At 41.9% G+C, this 6,000-nt stretch overlaps 1 protein-coding gene across 1 annotated transcript in view; it reads right to left on the bottom strand.

The window, feature by feature from the left end:
* The window catches only part of tln2a (talin 2a), an 81,555-nt gene extending 76,687 nt beyond the window's left edge, over positions 1-4,868 (bottom strand). The window contains 1 exon segment of the mRNA XM_063882016.1: positions 4,674-4,868. The gene's annotated coding sequence lies outside the window, so the exon portion shown is untranslated.
* Positions 4,869-6,000: the final 1,132 nt, after the last annotated feature.

The following is a 6,000-nucleotide window of genomic DNA, read 5'->3' on the forward strand; positions in this document are numbered from 1 at the left end:
GGAACAACAAAGACAGTCTTTGCAGTAAAAACGGAGGCTATGATCATCATCATAAGTCTTAAAAAGCCCATAAAAGCTTCATTAGCTACAAAAACTACATTCAAAATGGTCGACCAATCTAAATCTATTGAAATCGTAAAATAAAAATTAGCAAGCTCTACTACCAAGGCAACAATTCTGATGAACAACTCCAATCAAAATGCCTACTGAGTAGTAAGGCCTCATCCCCTGTCACTATGACAACCATACTGGCTCCGGTTGCACCAGATTGCTCAGCATGGCAAAAAATGTGGTATTTTTAAACCAGACTGGGGTTCCACTGACTTTAATCACAGAAAAAACAGAGCCACATAACCATACTTCTGCAGGGCACTGGCTGCTCAGACAGATTTCTGCTCATGAAACACACTCTGTGTTTAATTATAGTCTTAAAAAAAACACAGCTAACATGTCCTATCCTTGAGTCATACACAGTATTTTAAACCAATCAATTAGCAAAGGGCAGTCAGGCAGAAATAGATCTTCCTGATACTGACAGGCAACCACTGGACGGGCTTATAATTGTGATGCAATGTAGCTACATGGGATGGTGGAGTGAGTGGGAGGCAGGCATACCAGAACTTAGTGGGAGGTGGGAAAACAGAAAGTAGAGTTGATGTGCCAAAAACACAGCCTCTGTTGCATCCATCCAACAATGACCAGCATTCATACTGCAACATCAAACCATTACCAACAAAAAGGGTTTCATGCTTTCATGCTAATGGGCATAAACGACATCATCTTATTAATATTGACATACAGTTCAATCCATTCAAACCTGTTCATTAAGCTTTAAATTGATGGTATCTTTTGTGTTATTGCTGCTGCATCAGTTGCACAAGATATTTTTTTGGCTCAGAACTGTGATTGTCGAATGCTTTGTCCATCAGCCGCCTGCTTTTAATCATGACCATTACTCCTAACATAAGTTTGAGGCGAGGTCGAAGCAGCATGGAAAGTGATTCAATGTGTTTTTCCTGTCTGAAACTAAATAGATACTGTACATTTGGGAGGGCCAAGCACAGGGCCCCTCTTTTCTCACAGAAAACCCTGCATGGAATCTTGTGATTTGACTCTTGTGTTTAAAGGTTACTCATGCCTTGGCTTGGTCACAACAAAGTGTGAAATTCTCTGATATTGTTAACTTGAACTAGGCCAGACATTCCTTTGCCTCTATTCAGACCTTTCCCCGCCTTTACACGGCAGGACTCTACGCATTAAGCACATTACCTCAACATAGCATTCCAAAAACATAGACAAGACATTATACAATTTGAACTTAAGTAATATAGAAACGCTGCCACTCAACTGCAGTATGAAGCTTTAAAGTTGTATTAATTTAACTTTTGAGTCCAAGTAGATTTGGCAACAACCATGATAACCATACTAACATCAACTGTATTTAATGCTACAGAAACATTTCACTGACACTCATTTGTTGCAACAAGTGCAACAAATCAAACTCACATTTTAAGTATGTGTCTTCAGGCAAGTTGAATCAGGGCAGAAAGGTGGACTACGCAACCAACAATGAAAGCAAGTGAAAATAAATTCATTTTTTAAACAACGTAAATACATTGACTGCCTTGGTACCATTAACCACATTCCTAACAAGTAATCATGTTTTACTCCAATCACCAAGAGTGAGGAAATGTGTGGGGAAAAAGGCAAAAAACCACACATCAATATCCTGAAAAAACCTATCCCACGTTCTGGGAATACCATTCTAAAACCAAGGGGCGCATTTTATTAAAACTATGGAAAATTCTACTATCAGAGATACAAGGTTGGGGGTAGCAATGAGGAAACATTAGGTAGAGCAGCTCATCAACAGCAATATTACATTTCATGTTTAACTCCAGATCAAGAGCAGCTTAAATCTGCCACACTACAGATGTGATCACCCTTGCATCAGCTTTTTGAAATGTACTCTGCTCAATACAATAAAACACCTAACAAACATACAGGTTATAGGTTGCAATGATTGCCTTTGATCACATATAACCTCCTTCTGTCAAATAATGGCAACATTACTTTGTGCACTCATCATTTGGTTGCCAATTTGGCAGTTGATTCCTAGTTTCTAACCTGGCAACCACTTCCAAACATTTGTTTCTGGCTCTGAGGTCCATAAAACATAAAACATAAAACAAGGAATGAGTTCCAGGTGACCAACTGGGAGCTACACTGGGAACCAAGCAGAGCAGCAGACACTGATTCTTCACCTGGTTATTGTTGCACTAACAGCACACTTTGTTTCAGAAAAGCAATAGGGGATACTTACAAATATGTTAAGTCTTTTGATAATGTAATGTAACCATGCTTTCTCCATTCCATTTCAGCTGTGTTCCAACTGTATTAAATCAGTGTTTTGCATCGAAAGGCAGTACCCAAGCATAGTGTTTCCTTGAAGCCCCTTGGAGAAACTGTTTTTTATATGAACTGACTTTACCACTGGACTTTGATTGACACTTCCTGTACACAGCAAAGCTACCTGGCTGATCCTGAGCAGCAAAGTGTTGGCTTCCTTCCCGTGGCCCAGCGCATTTGCATAACATTTGTGCCTCTTTAAGATTAAAGTGTCATTATGGGCAGCTTATTACTTCCTCTCTGTGGTCCCTGGTGAAAGCAAAGGTCTGTTTTCATACAGAACAAAGGAACAGATCAATAAATTAGCCATGTGTTAATGATAAGTAACCCGTCCACTGCCGGATGAGATTGGCCTTGAAAGTCTTTACAAGCCAGAAGCACATGGCCTATGAAAGTATGTCCCCCAAGGCTGTAGACTAAGCAAAAGACATTAGGGAATCGGTTAACTGTTTGCTTTAGTATATTTATGCAATATTTTAAAAGGGCAAGAGGGCTATGGGCTATGTGTCATTTATATATTGATTTAAAGCTTTTCTATTCTTGCATTCAGTTTCATTGTATGCATCATTTCCTGATTATTCACACTGCTTCTCCTTCCCTGCCACTGATTTCAGCACTCAATAACTGAACAGCTACAGAGTAAAGAGTGTAATTGTTGATCACTCTGCTTTGAGAAGATTGGTTTCAAAGTATTTGCATAATGAAGTCATAAACACATTTTCCAAAAAAGGTCAGTGCAGTTACTAATATGATGAAAAGGCTTTTGATTGCTGCTTTAATGTCAGCAGAGTCAGGTAGAGTTTGGTCAGTTAAATAAACGGTTGGTACTGTCGCTTGAGACAGAGCAGCATACTAAACAGCAGCAGCAGATCGTAACAGTTAAACATGAGGCTTGAGAAAATGACATTTTCACAGAGATGAAACTGAGGCATAACTGATCAGTGCGGTGACAGGGGTCTGGCTGATTAGACAAGAGCTGCCATTTTGAAAGGACAGATTTTAACATCAGGCAACTTGAGGGGATGGGATGACATTCTCCTGCCGTAGCAATTTTCTTCACACCTTTATTAACTATAGATTTTTTTGAAATCTAATAACTGCCAACCTTTCCCACAAGGCATGCTGTCCTTACACCCAGACATATCTCAACAGGGGCTTGTGCTAGACATACCTAGACGATGTGTAAAGAAACAGTCAGAGGGGACCAGTGGCTGCTCAGGAATCACACACATATTAGAGCCACCTGCAGCCTATAAGGTCATGTGTCTTTTTCTGACAAGCCAAGGTCTATGCAGCCAGAGGGGGAGAGGGGAATGGAGTGTGTGTGTGAGGCTTCAGGGGACGATTTACTTTTGCCCATTAAACTGCCAGAGAAACTCACTTGCACATCAAACATCGCAGGCATGTCTTGCTTCATCTTGTCCCCATCTCATATGACCCGTCTGCCTCCTATCCTGCTCACAGTCCCACACACAGTCCCACACAGGGCACTGCCTTAATAAAATTCATCTGCCACTCATCACTCATCCTCTCATTGCAATATTACTATAGAGTGTGTTGACCCTTGAGCACAAACGTGACCCATAAACAAGAGATCATTCAATTAATTTCTTGGCAAATAGGAGGGCAGAATCATGAGAATCATGCAGAATCCCTGCAGTGATTACTATAAAAACACATCTTGCATATGATAATATAACTTGTGCGAATTGTAGACTATCAAAGCCTTGTATTTCTATAAAGGGGTGTGGCAGCGTAGGAGACACAGGCAGCCATCCCCACAATTCAATTGCAATATAACCTGGAAGGATAGCTGCTGCTGCAGAGAAGCCATACATTATTCTACATGTCGCACTGTTTTCCCCCACGCTGCTCTTAATTGTACTGTGGCAACCACATGCACATGAACATAGGTTCCCCTGCAGGCTGTATACTGTTTAACCGTGTGGTGAAGCCGTGGATTCTCCTTTGAAGAGCTGCTTCTTTAACACAGCAGCCACGCGCTTTGCACAGGTGGCCGCCTTACATTTGCGTGGCAGACATGGCTTTATTCACGAGATGTTTTTATTTTAACAAAAGTTGACAACAATCGTATGTGGCGTGAGTGGGAGATTGAATGAGATGGTAACTTAACATGGCGGAGGCTGGTTTTCCCTTGGCCAGGGCAATGTTACCAGCCCCTCCGTGAACTCTCCATGCCTTTATGACTCTGCACACCCACTACAAAACACACAAAAACCAGCTTTGCGAAAATAAATCCTCACCGGGTGACCCCCTGCAGAGGCTGGTGGTCTGTAAAAGTCGCCAAAACCGGTGCCACTGGAGGAGTAGACAATTAAAAGGCTCCACAAGTTTGGTTGATTCAAATGAGCAAGGCAGCCCCTGAACTTCGGCTGATAGCAGCGATACATTAAGACAAAAAAAGCCAGAGGAGCAGAAATGTGAAGCGGTCACAGAAAGGCTCCCATCCGGCAGGCAGGCACTCACGCTGGGCTCGCAAACACACACAGCGTGCGGGTTTTATGATAACGCTTTGGTCGGAGAGAAGGTCAGGCAGATTGTCAGACTGTTCGTCTGCTGCGGGGGAGATGGGCAGCAGAATAAGCCGATTACAGGGTTGTTCACCTACCTTCAGATCCTCTACTGGGGCATTTCAAGCAAGGCAGCCCTGAGAAGATGCACATAAGCCGACAGTCCCGCTCCTCAGCAGTAAAATATCCTCCACGTTCAGAGAAATTTCCAAGTGGCTGGACAGTGTTTGAGCAGCAACCGCGGCTGTGTGTGTGTGTGTGTGTGTGTGTGTGTGTGTGAGTGTGTGTGTGTGTGTGTGTGTGTGTGTGTGTGTGTGTGTGTGTGTGCACGCGTGTGCGTGTGTTAATGGGGAGGGGGGGTACGCTGGGGCAAAGAGGAAATGCGTCACTATTAATGGACCAAACGCTTTGTAGTGAAGCCGTACACCCCTTCTGTCCACTGAAACTACAAATTGGGTTGAATTATTTAATGTATGTTTGTAAGAAATATCTCGTGTGATATGAATTCATTTTTAAGAGCCATTACCTCGCGTATAAAGGTTTTACAAGTACATGTATTAAATTATTGATTAGGATCAGATTGTCAGTCTGGGTAAGTTATTGCCCTTCAAATATTGGTTTAAAGCCAAAAACAAAGAAAGGAAGAAATGTGAATTCCCTGTGAAAGGCATCCAAACATCACCACCTGCTCAAATATAGGTCTGCTCATTGTTTGTTTTACTGTAGACTCGGTGGTGAGAACCAGCGACCTCAAACCAACCAACTTTATGCTTGTTTGCTGTCCAACAAACCACCATTTCCTCTAGACTTCTGAAATGTACTGACATTATGAAGTGCATTTAAACTGTCTATGCTTGGAATATAAGGGCAGGTGTTTTTGTTTTTTTCCACAGAAAAGTGCATCAAAGTCTATACACATCCTACATTAAAATGCACAGTAAAAGTCTGACATCAAGGTCAACAAACAATATGAAAACACATTTTGTGGGGGAACTGAAAACTAAAAATGGCTAAAATAAAACCGGAAAGATAGGGAAACCCTGATTTTGATTATGGGTCA

Source organism: Eleginops maclovinus, chromosome 4 (assembly GCF_036324505.1).
Source record: "Eleginops maclovinus isolate JMC-PN-2008 ecotype Puerto Natales chromosome 4, JC_Emac_rtc_rv5, whole genome shotgun sequence".
Lineage (NCBI taxonomy): Eukaryota > Metazoa > Chordata > Actinopteri > Perciformes > Eleginopidae > Eleginops > Eleginops maclovinus.